Source organism: Salvelinus sp. IW2-2015, linkage group LG11 (genome assembly GCF_002910315.2).
Source record: "Salvelinus sp. IW2-2015 linkage group LG11, ASM291031v2, whole genome shotgun sequence".
NCBI lineage: Eukaryota > Metazoa > Chordata > Actinopteri > Salmoniformes > Salmonidae > Salvelinus > Salvelinus sp. IW2-2015.
In genome coordinates this window covers 12,588,987-12,605,470 of record NC_036851.1, presented here as the reverse complement: position 1 = coordinate 12,605,470, position 16,484 = coordinate 12,588,987, and the positions used below count along the sequence as shown (strand labels likewise).

Below are 16,484 nucleotides of genomic sequence, written 5' to 3'. Positions count from 1 at the left end.
TGATTGCTGGTTTCAGACACTATTGAGGAAACAAAAACCCTAAAAACCCTATTACTGAGACTATTGTATAGAAAATATGTTTATAAAAAGACCACCCAAAAAGTTTTAAATGAACAATTCTCATAATTTTGTTGGTAGTTTGGAAACAAGAATACCTTCATAACATTGGAATTGTTATTTCTTTCATCTAATAGGGTAGCCTAATATCACAGTCTTGACAATATAGTTACACTACTGTTATAATGACTTCAGTGAACTTTAAAGTTATTGTACCAGATTTCCTCAGACAAGTCCTAAGTATGTGGGAGGTGCCTCCAGCTCCTCTTGTGCCAGCTCACGCCACTGTAGGATAAGGCAGAATGATTTATGCGCTAATGGCATGGCACTGCTTTCCTAATCAATGGGAATCGTACTAGTTTACAATACTTTCCGCGTATTGCTGAATTGGAGTGTTTTACAGATCGCGTAGTTATTTTGTATTAGAGCCCAGCTGAAAGAATTGCTCTATTATATCTCGACCGCTTAGACTACCCAGAAGGGTCTGTTCCGCTTGGATGCTCGGTGCAGTGAGTGCCTCACCGAGGACAGCTCGTGTGCCTGCTCTGCTCCGGTTAGAGGAAGGAAAATGATGCATCACAGTAAGTATATTTAGATAACAGTCGCGGGGAGCTCCTGTTAAACTGTGCACTCTTTACCTACATTGCAAACAACGAAAGCGACATTCATAGAGTAGGCTACTATTTTAATGTATTCGGTCGGGGATAGCCTACAATGCCTTGCACTCTCGAGTAAGGGAGGAATATTCATAGTGCATACTCAGCCGCCGACAGCGTCGCCACGATTCAACAGTGAATGTATGTGTACAGAATGTTGTTAGGAGTATCGAAACACGGATTATTTAAATGAAATGCAAATTGCAGGGATAATTACGCATACGGTAAGAATATTGTTATTATTATTATTAGGCTATTATTACTGTTATCATTATTATGCTAGACTATTATAGCTTGTTATCTGTGTCCCAATCGAATATATTGTCAAAATAGTTTATTTATTTGCTTTAGCCTTGTTTGTAATTTCATTTCATTCACGTGGAATTGTTCAATCAGTGCTCGAAACTGTAGTAGCCCAAGCCCGTATAGGCTTATAGCCCACACTGCAGGTGAAAAGGAACCTCTGTAACTTTCCCGTGAAAACTCATAACCCATATCCTACTAGTGTTATCCCATATTTACATCAGTAAACAGGGTCCCCCATGCATACGCGCGCGTACCACTTGGAGTTGTAATGATCTGGGGCCTCATTTATCAAAGGTGCGTGCGCACCAGTTTTCCCACAAAGGTTGGTATTTATCCATTTTGAACTTGACGGGAAAGTGTGCGTATGTCCACGCAAATCTCAGACCATGCTTACCGCAACTTCTATTGGTTGAGCAACTGTATTGCAAGCAATATGTTCGGGGAAATGAAGGTGTTTGATGCAAGGCAATTATAATAATGGTAGGCTAATAACATATTAAAACATAGGCATAATGATAAAACAGATACATTTACATTTGCCATTGGTAAGGAGATCACATAGCAGCATGATGCCTAATATATTTGTTTTATTTTACTATATTGGCCTAAATCATAATCATATTGCAGGATATCTCTCCTTTTCTGTCATGACTGGGTTATTCCCGCTACACAACAAATATCAGGGTACCATTTATCCATCGCTCATTCAATAGCCCACCATGCTCGAAAGTAAATAGACCAGTAGCCTATTTAAAAAATATTTTACAGTATGTGTAGGCTACAGTTTTGCTATGTGATAGGAGTGCGTGATCACAGCCTATTTAACCTCAGAGCCTATCCCAAGGCAGGAAACATAATCATGTATTGATAAACAAAATTATTGAACAACAATTCGTCTTTTGCATAAAAGTGTGGGCTGTAGACAGTATTTACTTTAAAATAGTTAAATAGACAATCAATCCTGCAGAATGCACCCCCAGTGTTTGGCACTGGCTATAGGCCACATGCATTTTTTGTTTAAAAATGTCACTGCAAAAGATTAAAACATTCTGACCACACCTCTACAGAAATGTGATCAAATTTGCCGTTGCCCTTTCTTTTAGAAACTGTCTTGATCCAGTTCCAAAGTCTCCAAATCATACAGCAAATGAGGGCATTTTTGTTACCATTAAAGGTGAATGGAGGGCAAGGTTGTAGCACTCGTTCACAAGCACAGAAATATAGTATGATATGTTGCATGTGACAGTTTGATAAATCACACTAATTTATTGCGCATGCAAATCCTAGAATCTCCAAGTACGCCAGAATTTAGTGAGACATTTATGCATGTTTGATAAATGAGGCCACTGATTTGCCAGGAGTGTTGATTTAGTTTGGGTGCTGTTATGCTGGAAGTATGTATTCTATGAGTCAGTAGCTGTGTGCCACCACGCCGATCAGTGCGTGCAGATGTTTGGTAGCCTAATCCCTTGCGCTGACTCCCTATCATAATCCCCCCTGGATTTGCTGATTATGTAGTTGACCAGCAATTGCGGTCATAGTATCCTATGTCTAGCCAACTAGTTTAAGCAAATAGAAATATTCCACAATGGCTTCTCTTCTACATTATCTCAATTTTGTACAGGCTATACAAGTACACTTTTAGCAAATAGGCATAGGTTCAGTCAGAAAACTTCAAGACATATCAATAAAGTCAAGATCAATATCCTAAATAACATCCTTCCTAGTTTTCTTCTGCCACCATTGAAAATCATTTCCTAGCGATCAACACAGGACTAATCCAAGCATCTGTCCATCAGCCTCATGGTACCCTGCTGCTGTTGCTCAGTGCCCTTATCTGATTTAAATGGGTGGCTAACAGATGTGTCCACTCACACTCGCTGTAGCCAGATGCACAACTAAACCTGCTCTTTTAATATGTATAATAGATATTTGAGCATCTGTTTGGTTTTTAGTCCGCTCTTATATTAAACAATTACTGGTTGACCAAATGTGTTATTTACAGTGTATATTTGTATCTGCGTTCTCCACGGCTGCCAGAGTCCTCTGTGAGTTCACTTGTGTTACTGGTTAGGTGTGCTCTGAATGTGGAATGTATGATAAGGTGTGATATCTGTTTTGCTGTGGGAGATGAAAAGCATCCTTTAGATGAGTGATATAGACGAGGCTGTGCTGTAAATTTGGTTTGTCTGGTAGCTATGAATGGATCCTCTGTCCCTTTGCACTTCATATGGACATTATCGAGCGCATTCCCACTGGGCACGGACTTAATTTCAGCGTCTAGTTTTGGTTGAGTTGACAACTAACCTAAATTCTACGTGAAATCAATAAAACATTTCACTATGTCATTGGATCTGGTTGAAAAGTTGGGTGAATAAAGTCAGAGATTCCCTTACATTGATGACTTTTTGCAAGTCCAATCAGTTTTCCATGTTTATTCAACATCATCACATCAAATGTTTTTGTTGAAATGACATGGAAAGAACATTTAATCAAACCGTTAGTGGGTTTCCTCAATCATGAATTCCATGATAGCAAGAAGAAATTGTCCAGGCAGTCCTGTGTTGGAAATCCTCACCACTTCCTACCCTGTCCTAGTTCCTGCGTTCTTGATGAAAGTAATCCCGAGGCTGACATGCACCGTGCAGCTCAATGGACACGGCAGGCACCCTGCAGAGACAAACCAAGTTTGGAATGACTTTGCTACCTGGCATAACTATATGATCTGCCGTAGACACATGGTCGGTTGGTTTATACATTGCGTGTTAATTGTTGCCACACATTTCAGTGACATGCATGTGTGGTAGTTTCTTGGTGGACTGGAGAGTGAGTGCCCTGGCAGATGCAGCTTTGCAGGAAGTAGAAAAACCGGCCTTTAATGGTTAGCGTGCAGCAGGCCAACAGCCTGTCAGAAGTGATGTAGTGCAGAAGTGACATTAAATAGATTATGGGATAGTAACATTTAGAGACATTTCATAAAAATTTCATTGGATGGTTCCTGCTGGTATTGAGAAAATGTGTCATAGGGGATATTTTTATTTAATGTATACAATTTTTCCCTCCCTCCAGGAGAGGAAAAATTTTGAAAGAAAAGGAAATCTTTGTTTTCCATAGTAACCTTTGGGAAACATGTACATTTTGCAATGCTTCTGGAATAAGATAAGTGTCCCCAGCAAGCGACTAAAGTGAGTGTCCATTAAGGTTCTGTAACTTTATTTCAGCATTGGAGAGGAGTGCCTGTCAAACTCTCTCAGTTCAAAAGAGAGGCATTGTGCTTGTTTCACATGCAAGGAACTCTTCAGCATTTTCTTCACATTTTCAACTCATTTTGATCTCTTATTGAAGCAGTATTCAGTCGGGCAGCAGTGAAGTTCAGCCAAATGTGTCTGTCCTTCTTAACCAGTAACCGTGCAGCCTTGTCAGAAATCTCCTCCCCACTCACGTAGCTGTATCAATACGGTTGAGAGACACTGTATCAGTCAAAATGTTGAAATAAAATAGATCTTTCGACTTTTTCCTAAATTCATGCTTGATAACGTGCTGGAATTATAATCTGGTTCCTTATGGACGTTATCATCACACCATGAAAGAAAAGTTTCTTAATTTCAAGTCATTCCCCTATATTGCCCTTCCCAGTAGTGACAGGAAATGTTATCATTTTGCATACATTCAATTATATAGATAGGCCTTTAGCGTCTATTAGAGTCCAAAAAGGGTACGCGTATGCACAGCGGTGTTCTAGAATGTTGTTCTTTCATACTTTTTTACTTTTGGAATTCTCCGCATGGCTCAATCATTTTCCCGAAGGACGGTGGTCTCAAAGCCTCGTAGCTATGTCAAAATGGGACCCAGGACTATCATGTCTCTGCATTTGTGGACTCTGATTTACGCTTTAGCCAGTGCTTTGAGTTTTTGATCTATGGTTGCCTGTGTATACATTTTCTTGCTCTTTTTTACCCCTTAGGTACTACTGTACACCGCTACTTTGATTATGATATTGACTGCATTTACAGAGCCAGAAATGCCTCCAGCACTTATTTTCATGAGTGCTCAACCAATGCCATAGTCCAGAAAGCCACTCATCTCTGCACAGTCCCTACTGTGTGAGTACAATCTCAGTTGAAAAGCGCTGTAATTCCACGGGACTCCTGACCAAACCGGGAAGGTTTGGCAGGACTATTAGGCAGGCCCCTAGTTGTTGACTATGAAGTCTAAGTATTTTCTTTGGAGCGTCACGACTATGGGGGAATGACTTTTATGACAAATAACTGTGCAGTCCAAGGGTCTTGCCTCTGAGGTTGTTGCCACACTGGCGCTTTAAAGAACAACAGGGCAAAGAGCAGCAAATAAAGACAAATGCTCTGTGTCAGTTCTTTAGCACCACTTTTCTGCTGCTCTCTGCTGTTTTTTAAAAAGTAAACAGTGCTGTGTGATTCTTCATAACATCATTATGGATGAGAAGGAGGCTGCAGGCCCCTGATACTACTTTGCCAGTGCACAGACAGCGGTTTACACACCTCCTGTGTCATATCTGGGTGTTCTCTGCCCGCCGAGGAGCCAAATTGTTTGTTCATTGGGATCATTGGGTGTAGTGTCAGTCATTGTTTTGAAGCAGGCATTGTTTTTGCCAAGCTGAGTTGTCAGTGGTGTAGGCAGCAATCTTGCCATATGTATGCAAATGGGAATAGCGGAGAGACATGTACTATATCTGAATACTTTAGAACATTTCTACATTTGAATACCCATATCAATCACCCTGGCACAACAATAGATACTCTATGTTTTGTATGAGAAGGGTTTTAACTGAGGGAGACATTTGACACAGCCCTCAGGTCCATTCTCCAGTATAGCGTCATGTCCAATGGTTCATTTATAGTGTTTTTAGACAGAACTGTGTGGGACTGAGGGACCAAAGGGTTTCAACAGAGGGTTTCTTTTCAGAGAAAGAGGACATCCCTGACTGTCCATCCCTGTCAGCTCTAACCCTTTGACCTTCTTTTACACAAATTGGTTGTTTGTACAGCATCATGTTTTATTCCATGTGTTCTAAAAACATGAACTAGCTGACAGCAGCACAAAACCCAGCAGTGGTGTTTTTGTGGAGCAGCACTTTTATATAAAAGCATTTCAAAAGTGAAGTAACGTGGTGGTAAATCTATCAGCATTGCTAAAAGAAAACATTGAGCATTGAGCCTCTTGTTCAAGCAGACAATTCAAGCAGACAGATAACATGCATCTAAAGAAGTTATGAAGTAGACCTTTACTGCAGTCAAATTACCTAGTGGTCTCATGGGTGGAATGTTATTCATATCTTTTATTATTTCATAATTCAACAACATTCTTTTTTTTTTAACTGACGGAAATCCGGTGTTTCTATGTCAACGGTTTTGTTATATTTCAGTCTTCTGTGATGTACTGTTACGTACACTTAGGTTGGAGTCATTATAACTCGTTTTTCAACCACTCCACAAATGTCTTGTTAACAAACTTTAGTTTTGGCAAGTCGGTTAGAACATCTACTTTGTGCATGACACAAGTAACATTTCCAGCAATTGTTTACAGACAGATTATTTCACTTATAACTCACTGTATCACAATTCCAGTGGGTCAGAGGTTTACAGACACTAAGTTGACTGTGCCTTTAATAAACAGCTTGGAAAATTCCAGAAAACGATGTCATGGCTTTAGAAGCATCTGATAGGCTAATTGACATAATTTGAGTCAATTGGAGGTGTACCTGTGGCTGTATTTCAAGGCCTACCTTCAAACTCAGTGCCTCTTTGCTTGACATCATGGGAAAATCAAAAGAAATCAACCAAGACCTCAGAAAAACATCTCCACAAGTCTGGTTCATCCTTGGGAGCAATTTCCAAACGCCTGAAGGTACCACGTTCATCTGTACAAACAATAGTACGCAAGTATAAACACCATGGGACCACACAGCTGTCATACCGCTCAGGAAGGAGACGGGTTCTGTCTCCTAGAGATGAACGTACTTTGGTGCAAAAAGTGCAAATCAATCCCAGAACAACAGCAAAGGACCTTGTGAAGATGCTGGAGGAAACAGGTACAAAAGTATCTATATCCACAGTAAAACAGGTCCTATATCGCCATAACCTGAAAGACCGCTCGGCAAGGAAGAAGCCACTGCTCCAAAACGCCATAAAAAAGCCAGACTACAGTTTGCAACTGCACATGGGGACAAAGATCACACTTTTTGGAGAAATGTCCTCTGGTCTGATGAAACAAAAATAGAACTGTTTGGCCATAATGACCATTGTTATGTTTGGAGGAAAAAGGGTCTTCCAAATGGACAATGACCCCAAGCATACTTCCAACGTTCTGGCAAAATGGCTTAAGGACAACAAAGTCAAGGTACTGGAGTGGCCATCACAAAACCCTGACCTCAATCCTATAGAACATTTGTGGGCAGAACTGAAAAAGCGTGTGCGAGCAAGGAGGCCTACAAACCTGACTCAGTTACACCAGCTCTGTCAGGAGGAATGGGCCAAAATTCACCCAACTTATTGTGGGAAGCTTGTGGAAGGCTTACATTTGACCCAAGTTTAACAATTTAAAGGCAATTCTACCAAATACTAATTGAGTGTATCTAAACTTTCTTACCCACTGGAAGTGTGATGAAAGAAATAAAATCTGAAATAAATAATTCTCTCTACTATTATTCTGACATTTTACATTCTTAAAATAAAGTGGTGATCCTAACTGACGTAAAACAGGGAATTTTTACTAGGATTTACTAGGTATTTTATTTGACTTTAGTTAATTAATTTGACCATAAAAAAAATACGAGCACACATAAAACTTGAAAAGCCATACATGTACATGCACATGAGTAAAATCATCGAGGATAACACACAGTAAAGTCTGGGACTTATTTCCGTTGTGGTCCTCTTGAGACATGATGGTTAGGCAATATCCAACACGGTTGAACACAGAATGACAGCGAGATAATAAAATATAAAAACGAAGAGGAACATCTATCTCATCATTGTAGTTACATCGTAGGGTATACTTTTGTTTCAAAGTAGATTTGTTTAAGACTACCAAGAAACACTCTGTGTGACCCTGATTTAGCCCACTGCAGTAAAAGGTTCATCTGTTGAAAAGTTTAGACCAGTACAGAGAGTCCTTGTACTTCAGCTCAAGCATTGAACTTGTTGAACTGTCAGTATTCTTGAATACGTAAGAATAATAATATAATAAAAAATATCTACCACAATGAACCAGTGGTGTAATATTTATCATATTTATATTATATATACCTCACATACGACCCGTAATAAGGCTAAGCAATTAGCCCATTAAATGGTTTTCTGACTCCAGAAAGATGATTTAGAAATATGAAAGATACTATAGTTAAGTTACAGTAATAGAAAGGTCAAGAAAGGAATAAGAATTGTCTATATCATAAGCAAATATTTTATTAACATTGTAAAATGAATGATTCACACACAAGGCATAAGCTTAAGTTACCAAGCATTAACAAGCATTACAAGGCATTATTCTAGGCATGATCAGAGGGAGAGAAGTCATCACCTGAAAGGGCATGCCCCAAGAGTCCATGAGGATGAGAGAGAGAGTGTAGGTATCTCACTAGCACAGGTCTCACCAGAAAGAGAAGCTAAGACCCTTTTATACCCATTTTACCATGTTTAGATTTAAAATCTGAGTTGTTTGCAGGTAGTATTACTGTAAAGTTAACCTCTAATCAGATATCAGACCTACAGGATGTAAAGGAAACAGAACCTCTGCTTCACGGAGGTGTGACAGAATTGGGGATGGCCTGAGCAACACAGAGAAGGCTGAATTCCCGAGAAGGCAATAAAACCTCTTGCATACAGTTGATAAGAGTCACTTCAGGGGCTGGCTCGCCCTACAACAGCTCATCGTTTTACTCAAGTACTATATTCCAGCCAGCAACACTTCAATGGCCCAATGACCCAACAATTAAAATCAGCCTACCTCCTAATGCATCTGCCTGCACTGTCCTGTTTTTTTTCTTCATAAAAGGTGAAAAAGCCAAAAACGGCAATTTGTGTTAAAAGGCTTTTTATTTGCTGAGAGGCATTTGGTCAGCTCTAAGAGATCAGTCTACAGCTGGAGGTGTTGTGGTCTCACAGACCATAGATTGGATTTCAATACAACAAATCTCCTATTCTTACAGGATGGTAAATCATGTCTGCCACCTTTTACCTCCTGCCTTTAGGGGATGGGAAAGGAGAATTCTGTCCAGATCTTTCCATAAAAGTATTGTCTGAATTGAGGTATTAGCAGACTTTGAAGTTGGAAATACAGTGTGTTTGTAATGTAATAACATAGTTATTAAGGTTAGTTAAACATCCAATATGTATACATTAGTAAGGAGATAAAGTGAGATAATGAATTGGTTTTGCTCTTGTACAGTAGTTACATTATAACATATTCTACATCAAGGCAGCTCCATCTCCTGCAGTATTTCTTGCTTCATCATTCAGTTAGTTAACACCCTAGCTGTATTCCACTCATATTGCCTCAATCCTGTGCTTTAGCTATGTACGGTATGTTGGAAAATATGTTAGAGCTAGATGTGGGCTTCTTTTGGCTTAGAGGCACAACAATCCTTGGGGTATGGTACAAACTGTGTTGTTCCTGCATCACTTCCTTACTCAAACATGGTGTGATACGGTCCCTCCTTGGGAACAGATTCGATTGAAGGCCTAATAAGAGTAACATCAGCTTGTGTAAATATCTGAGCACTGGAACTATTGCATTATTAACTATGCTTTATGTGGGGGCTTCTAACAACTAATTTCCAAGCTATCACAGCAAGAGGGCAAGTTTGTGTTTTTTTCTTCAGAATGCACTTAAATTGCAGATGAAGGAATTATTTTGATCTTTTAACACTTTGTTATCGTTGTACCACTGGGGAAAATTCTCTGATGTTGCAATTATTTTTGAGAGGAAAATGGTACCCCCCCCCCATAGGGTGGGCCTGTGATTTGTGAGCCTTCTTTCCCCCACCATTTATTGGAATACAAATATGCTTAATAAAAACAACATGCCCCAGAAGGCATTGTTATTTTCTTTTCACATAGTTGAGATGAAAGAAAAGTTGGATGAATTGGGATCACTAGATGACTCAACAGAATGTCACAATGTTCTGGCACTGTTTTATGGTTTCTAGTGGATTGAATTTGATTTGATAGAATACAATCTTGTAAAACAAGTTCGACCAGAAACAAATACAAGGCCATTTGAATATCCTGATTCACAACAGTCTGCATTCTGTAGACTTTAGACAATTCATTATGAAAAACACACCGGTATCAATTCATATGAATATGAATACTGCTAGTATTCATCCTATGAATAGTATGTTGTATCCAAAGCCTGTGTTATTTATGTAGTAATTGTGAAGCATACAGTCTGCTGATGGCTGTCTTTGTTTAATTATGAATATTCAGAACAATACATTACATACATTTCTTGGAAGGTTTGACACTGCACAGCAGAAGTACTCTTCGTGTACTCCTCTCATTTATACAGATAGTAAAATGTCCCCTGTTGTTCTTATAAGTGAAAATGTTTTTGCTAATGTTTTCAAGGAATTGTTAAAGCTTATGAAAGCTACATGCAAATAGCAAAATAATGACCTCCAAGAGCTGCTATTAAGCAATAAGGGAGTCCTTCCTCTTTCTGGTGCATTTTAAACATGGGGACTTACCTGGGTGATTGACAGAACATCAGCTGAAAGGGCAGAACAGGCTAAGAATTATATGAAAATGTTTATTCAGTGTTAAAATGCTATCCAGGAGCACACTGGTGGACACACTATCCATGCTAGAAAAGCAGGAAAATATGACTCATGAGGTGAAATAATTGACAGCTATATTCAAGGGAAGTAGGCCACCAGAATGGCTTAGTTTATGTGTATATAATCCACTATAGAGTACTGTGTATGCAGCGAGCAGCGTTATCTAGTCTGCCTTACAAGTGTACAAAGCAACACGCCATGAAGTATCTGCTGTCAAATACACATCAATCACAGCAGATTATGAAAAGTCTCTTCTCTGCTTGCCATGTTAAAAAGGTCAGCAATTTAAAGGGATAGTTCGAGATTTTGGCAATGAAGCCAGAGTCATATGAACTTGTGGATACCATTTTAAGCTAGTTAGCATTTGGCCTGTGAAACTACCTCTAACTTCCTTCATACTGGACACAGATACATAAAAATGGTATCCACGGGTTCATCTGACTCTGGGGAAATAGATTCAAATTGCCATAATCCCTAAAGATCTCTTGAAACCATCTTGAAGAATCCAAATAGTCTGTTTCATACAGTCATTCTATCAATAGAAATGTCCATATACTGTCCTGTATGGCAGGCGAGTTATGATGTACTGTACCAGTGAGCCTGGGATGTGATTCAATTTCCTCTGAATGCAACTATTCTTTTTCTTTATATTCGTTATTTATCCATGTGAATCATGTTGAGACGAATATCTATTTTATAAGGGAGCGCTGGCACAATTGTCATTGTCATTCTTTTCGCTGTATTTCCTACAAGGAAATCCAAGCATCCATGTCAAGTATGGTTTGGGGTGTTGATGTTGATGCTGTATTCTCGACTTCACAGAAAGGGTAATGCTGCATTCTCGACTTCACAGAAAGGGTAATGCTGCATTCTCGACTTCGCAGAAAGGGTAATGCTGCATTCTCGACTTCACAGAAAGGGTAATGCTGCATTCTTTGACATCATTATATGGAGTTGAATAACTGCGCACGACTCCAGTTGTTCAGCCTTTATTGGGTTTTATAATGAGGAAACACATTCTATTGTAATCCAGCTGGTGTGCGACACCACAGTGAGTAGGGGATCGAGAGACATGATGATGTAAGTAATGAAGCCTGTAATATCACCCTGGATGGTCTACAAGCCTTAACTGTCCACTGCCAATATCTAGTCACCACCGATAACACCCACTGTGTTTCAGCTGGGCCTTTTATCAGGGAACAGATGATGATGGTACCAGTCTGTTAGTGAAATGAGGCACTGATGTTGTAGCCTAGTTTCAGAGATGTTAGTGCTTTAGCCAATCCCTTGGACTATGGCTGCCATGCCATATGTCTGGCATAGCATGGCACGGCAACGATAGTCAGGGGAATTGGCTACTAAATCACATGCATGCGAATGGGAATTGGTTTGGTTGATATGAGAAGTGATTAATACTTCAAGTTGATACTTGTAGCTTGTAGTTCTAGGCAAATCTTTTGGATATTCAATCTATATTTTTGTGAACATTACTGGAATATTTATTGATCAGAACAGGCTTCTTGAATCATGTCTTATATCTTTAAACAGTACAGCAATTGTATCATCAACAGCACTCTTGGACATCTTGATAGTTGAGCAGTTTTATAGTAGTGTCTCTGTTTATTGTGCTCCGAGCTGGCAGAGGCTGCACCGCTTCAGGATCATTCTATTTGACACTCATGAAACGCTTGCTGCATGAAACACTAGCTTATAGGGCGAAGAAAGGGATTTGTGTGCTGTGTTTTAGCTCTAAACTGTCTGCTCCTTTGTTCTGATGTTCATTATGGTGGTTATACAACAAGTCAAACCAATGCAACACACTGGTTCCAGACAGAGTATTATGAGATTCTCACAGACAGGGAGTGTTTCACCGTCGCCATAGCTTACCTTAGCTTGGTAACATCCCAATACAAAGAACCATGAGAAGGAGAATGTAGGTATATGTATTTTCGGAGGTTGATAGCCATACATTGTGAGCCATATAGTAGTTTCTTTACATTTTTACAAGTAGGCCTGGAATAACTATAACAATGGGCTTAGCTATAGTTTTAACTATGCATGGTGGAAATTAAAAACATTTCCGGGGGAAAAAATAGTTACTTTGTACGTGACTATAACTTTTTGAATGCAGATCCCCCAAAAAAGGACTACTTTTGCAAACTATTTTAATACAGATCTCAAAAAGTGACTACTTTGAGGCCTCCCGAGGGTTGCAGCAGTCTAAGGCACTGCATCGCAGTAGTAGAGGCATCACTACAGACTACACTTCGATCCCAGGGTCAATTTGGCAGTGCACAGTTGTCTGGGTTAGGAGAGGGTTTGTCCCATCGTGCTCTAGCGACTCCTTGTGGTGGACCCGGGCGCATGCCAGTTGCACAGCGTTTCCTCCAGCACATTGGTTCGGCTGGCTTCCGGGTTCAGCGAGCAGTGTGGCTTGGCAGGGTCGTCTTTCAGAGGACGAATGGCTCTCTCCCGGGTCCGTATGGGAGTTGCAGCGATGGGACAAGACTGTAACGACCAATTTGATATTACGAAAAAGGGGTAAAAAAAACTAAGGGACAACTTTTCAAAACTGTTTGAATACAGATCTCAGAAGTAACTACTTTGTTAACTATTTGAATACAGATCTGAGAAAGCAACTGCTTTTTAGAAATATTTAAATATTTGAAACACAACCATTCTTTTTTTAAATTTCCGTTCCACTGTTTCGACCAGCAAAATAAAGTTCTGAACTGCTTCGAATCTCCCAAAAAGTAATGGTTTATATTGTTCCTTTCTGTTCCTTTTTAAACCTCTGAAAACGACATGTTTTTACATTGAGCTCGACAATAAATTACTTGACCAATCACTGCAGATAGAGCAGCTCGCTATGAACTTGTCTGTCCAATGTAATGGAGTGTGTAGGGTGCAAGACGGAACTGGAATTTTAAGGGTGGAGAGAGAACAAGAGATGGTGAAGGAGGACGCTTTTTTTATTTACCTTTATTTAACTTGGCAAGTCAGATAAGAACAAATTCTTATTTAAAATGACAGCCTACCAGGGAACAGTGGGTTAACTGGCAGAACAACAGATTTTTACCTTGTCAGCTTGGGGATTTGATCCAGCAACCTTTTGGTTACTTGCCCAACACTCTAACCACTAAGCTACCTGCCGCTTGTAGCGCTGGGAATCTTGTGATGATATGCATTATCTGAATTAAGCCCACAGAATTATACCTAAAGAGGTGCGGCATCTATCTGTATTTTTTATTTTTTATTTAACCCTTATTTTACCAGGTAACTTGACTGAGAACACATTCTCATTTACAGCAACGACCTGGGGAAAAGTTACAGGGGAGAGGAGGGGGTATGAATGAGCTAATTGGAATTCTATCAAGGAACTTTGAATGCCTTTGAACTTCCGAGAGTTGGCTTAACGTTGGACCAGAGCTAGCTAGCTAGCTAGCAAGCTAGCTCTGCACAAGCTCTGCTTGTGTGCCGCTCTGCACACACAAGCTTGTTAGCTAGCTAGCTAGCAAGCTAGCAAGCTAACAAGCTTGTGTGTGCAGAGCGGCACAATAATTTTAATAAAAACACGTTTTACCTTTTTTTTGTTAACCCAATGTGAAACGTGATAACTATTGTATCCTTAACTAGCAGTAAAAAAAGTTAATCCATAGTCTTCTCAAATAAAAGAGCTCTCTTCCTAATTTCTGAATCACGCTTGTAGGCTCCAGTAGCTTCGGAGGGGGAGGGGCAGATAGCCTACATGCACACACACTGGCAAAGATTTTCAGCTGTCAGGCAGACACTGGAAAATGTTTTTTGAGAGGCGTGAATACTTTCAGCACATAACATATAAGGAGAGAAAATAAATTCCTATTGGGTGTGATGCCTGGTCGTGTGTACTATTCAGGCTATAATTATGCAATCCTGTGGTACTATACCTTCTGCAGGCATTTTTAAAACATTCCAAATGACAACAAATGTGTTATGATAGATTTTGGTCAAGACATCTTTAAGATTAGAATGTCTAACATCCATAACGGAGGGTGTATCATCTAAAGCGGTCATTTTTTGCTCTCTAAAGTAAGAATTGAAATGACTTTTTCATATTATTATCGTTTTTGTGTTCAGCCAAGCCTTTTCTTCAAAATGGCTATCCATGCTAACTCACAGACATTCTCCCAAAAAGCTTGTCCGTTTCATGTAACATCCATTATTAGCTTTATTTCTCCATCATGCCAATATTTAGTCAGCTTTTTTGTGTATACATAAGGTTGCAAAGTGAGGGTATATTACTGAAAACATTCTAAGTTTAACAGTAAACTACCAGAAGTTTGGTAACTTTAAAGGATTTTATGTAATTTGTCACAAGATGTCTAGTGGCACTTTTGGCTACTTCAGATTATCACAGGTGTCTGTAATTATCTCGGGCCCTCTGTGTGGCCTTATGACATGTAAAACATATCAAAACTAAAATACATTGATTTTAAAATAACAACATATATATGACAAAGCTGAAAAAACATTATCCTAAATATAAACCACCAACCATCTGTGTTAAATATGAGGGTTTCAGCATGAAATATTCTTTATATATTTTTTACACACTTTTATTTATTTTAGGTCAATGTCTTTGTTGTTGTTTTGGCACCAAACTGGTGGCAATCGTGAAAAAAGTCAATAGTTGGAAGAGTTGCAGAGTTAATTGATGTTATGTTATGTTATTTTCTCTTGAACCATATGGTCTATCCACTAGAAACGCATGGACAATATGGACACATATATAAAAAATAAATTCTATATATGAATACATTTTTTATAAGTTATTCAAGTATAAGTTACTACATTTACCGCCATTGATTACCTGTTAATTACCAAAATTACTAAAGATTCTGGTAACTTTCGTAAATTACCTGTACTCTCCCCCCAAGTGGTACTATAGACACACACATCAAAAGCTTCATTTCTATTTTGTTTGTCCATTCTGTGAGACATTAAAACGTTTTTTTTTAATGCTGGAATCACCCTCCTTTCTTATATGTAGCTATTGTATTTACTTCCTTACAACAGTTTTTAATGTTTCTGTTCCCATTCATGGATGTGCTTTATCCTGGAAGGGACTGTTGTAATATTGTCATGGTGTGAACTGGCTGTGGGTGCTCCTTGGATCTTTCTACTACATCAATAGTCTCTGTGGCAGGACTATGAGAGAGAGACATCCCAGTTAAGACTTCAAAGTAAATACATGTCTGGTAGACCATGTCTGTCAAAACCTTTATCACAGTTGAAGTTCACATGGTTTCTGATTAATTAGGACACCTGTAGTCATTACTGAAGCATTACGAATGCCCAGTAAAATACAATATCTGATAATTATACAATAGCTTATGTAATAACTCATTCTGTCATTCTCTTAGCTCTATTGAGGCATAGTGTATTGTAAATGTGTAAATGTTGAGCCTACCTTTGTATGTGTTATAATAGGCATATGCTATGATGTATGTATCCTTGTAAGTATACTGTAGGTATACATCATTCAGGAAAGCTAATCAATGGTTAGTAATCTGACCTCCATTGCTCACCACGCACCATTTGGTACAATATCATGACATGTCTCCATTTTACCAAGTCACACTACAAACGAAAGACATTGGACATCGCAAAGC

The 16,484-nt window shown here is 39.1% G+C and overlaps 1 protein-coding gene across 3 annotated transcripts in view; it reads left to right on the top strand.

Moving 5' to 3' along the window:
- Positions 1 to 343: 343 nt before the first annotated feature.
- Positions 344 to 16,484, top strand: part of cntn4 (contactin 4) — a 178,035-nt gene continuing 161,894 nt past the window's right edge. For 2 of the 3 annotated variants that reach the window (XM_023996149.1, XM_023996147.1), the window contains exon 1: positions 344 to 638. The gene's annotated coding sequence lies outside the window, so the exon portion shown is untranslated. Of the gene's footprint in view, positions 639 to 675; positions 938 to 16,484 lie in introns of those variants that run through there. The other variant, XM_023996148.2, reaches the window with a different exon arrangement.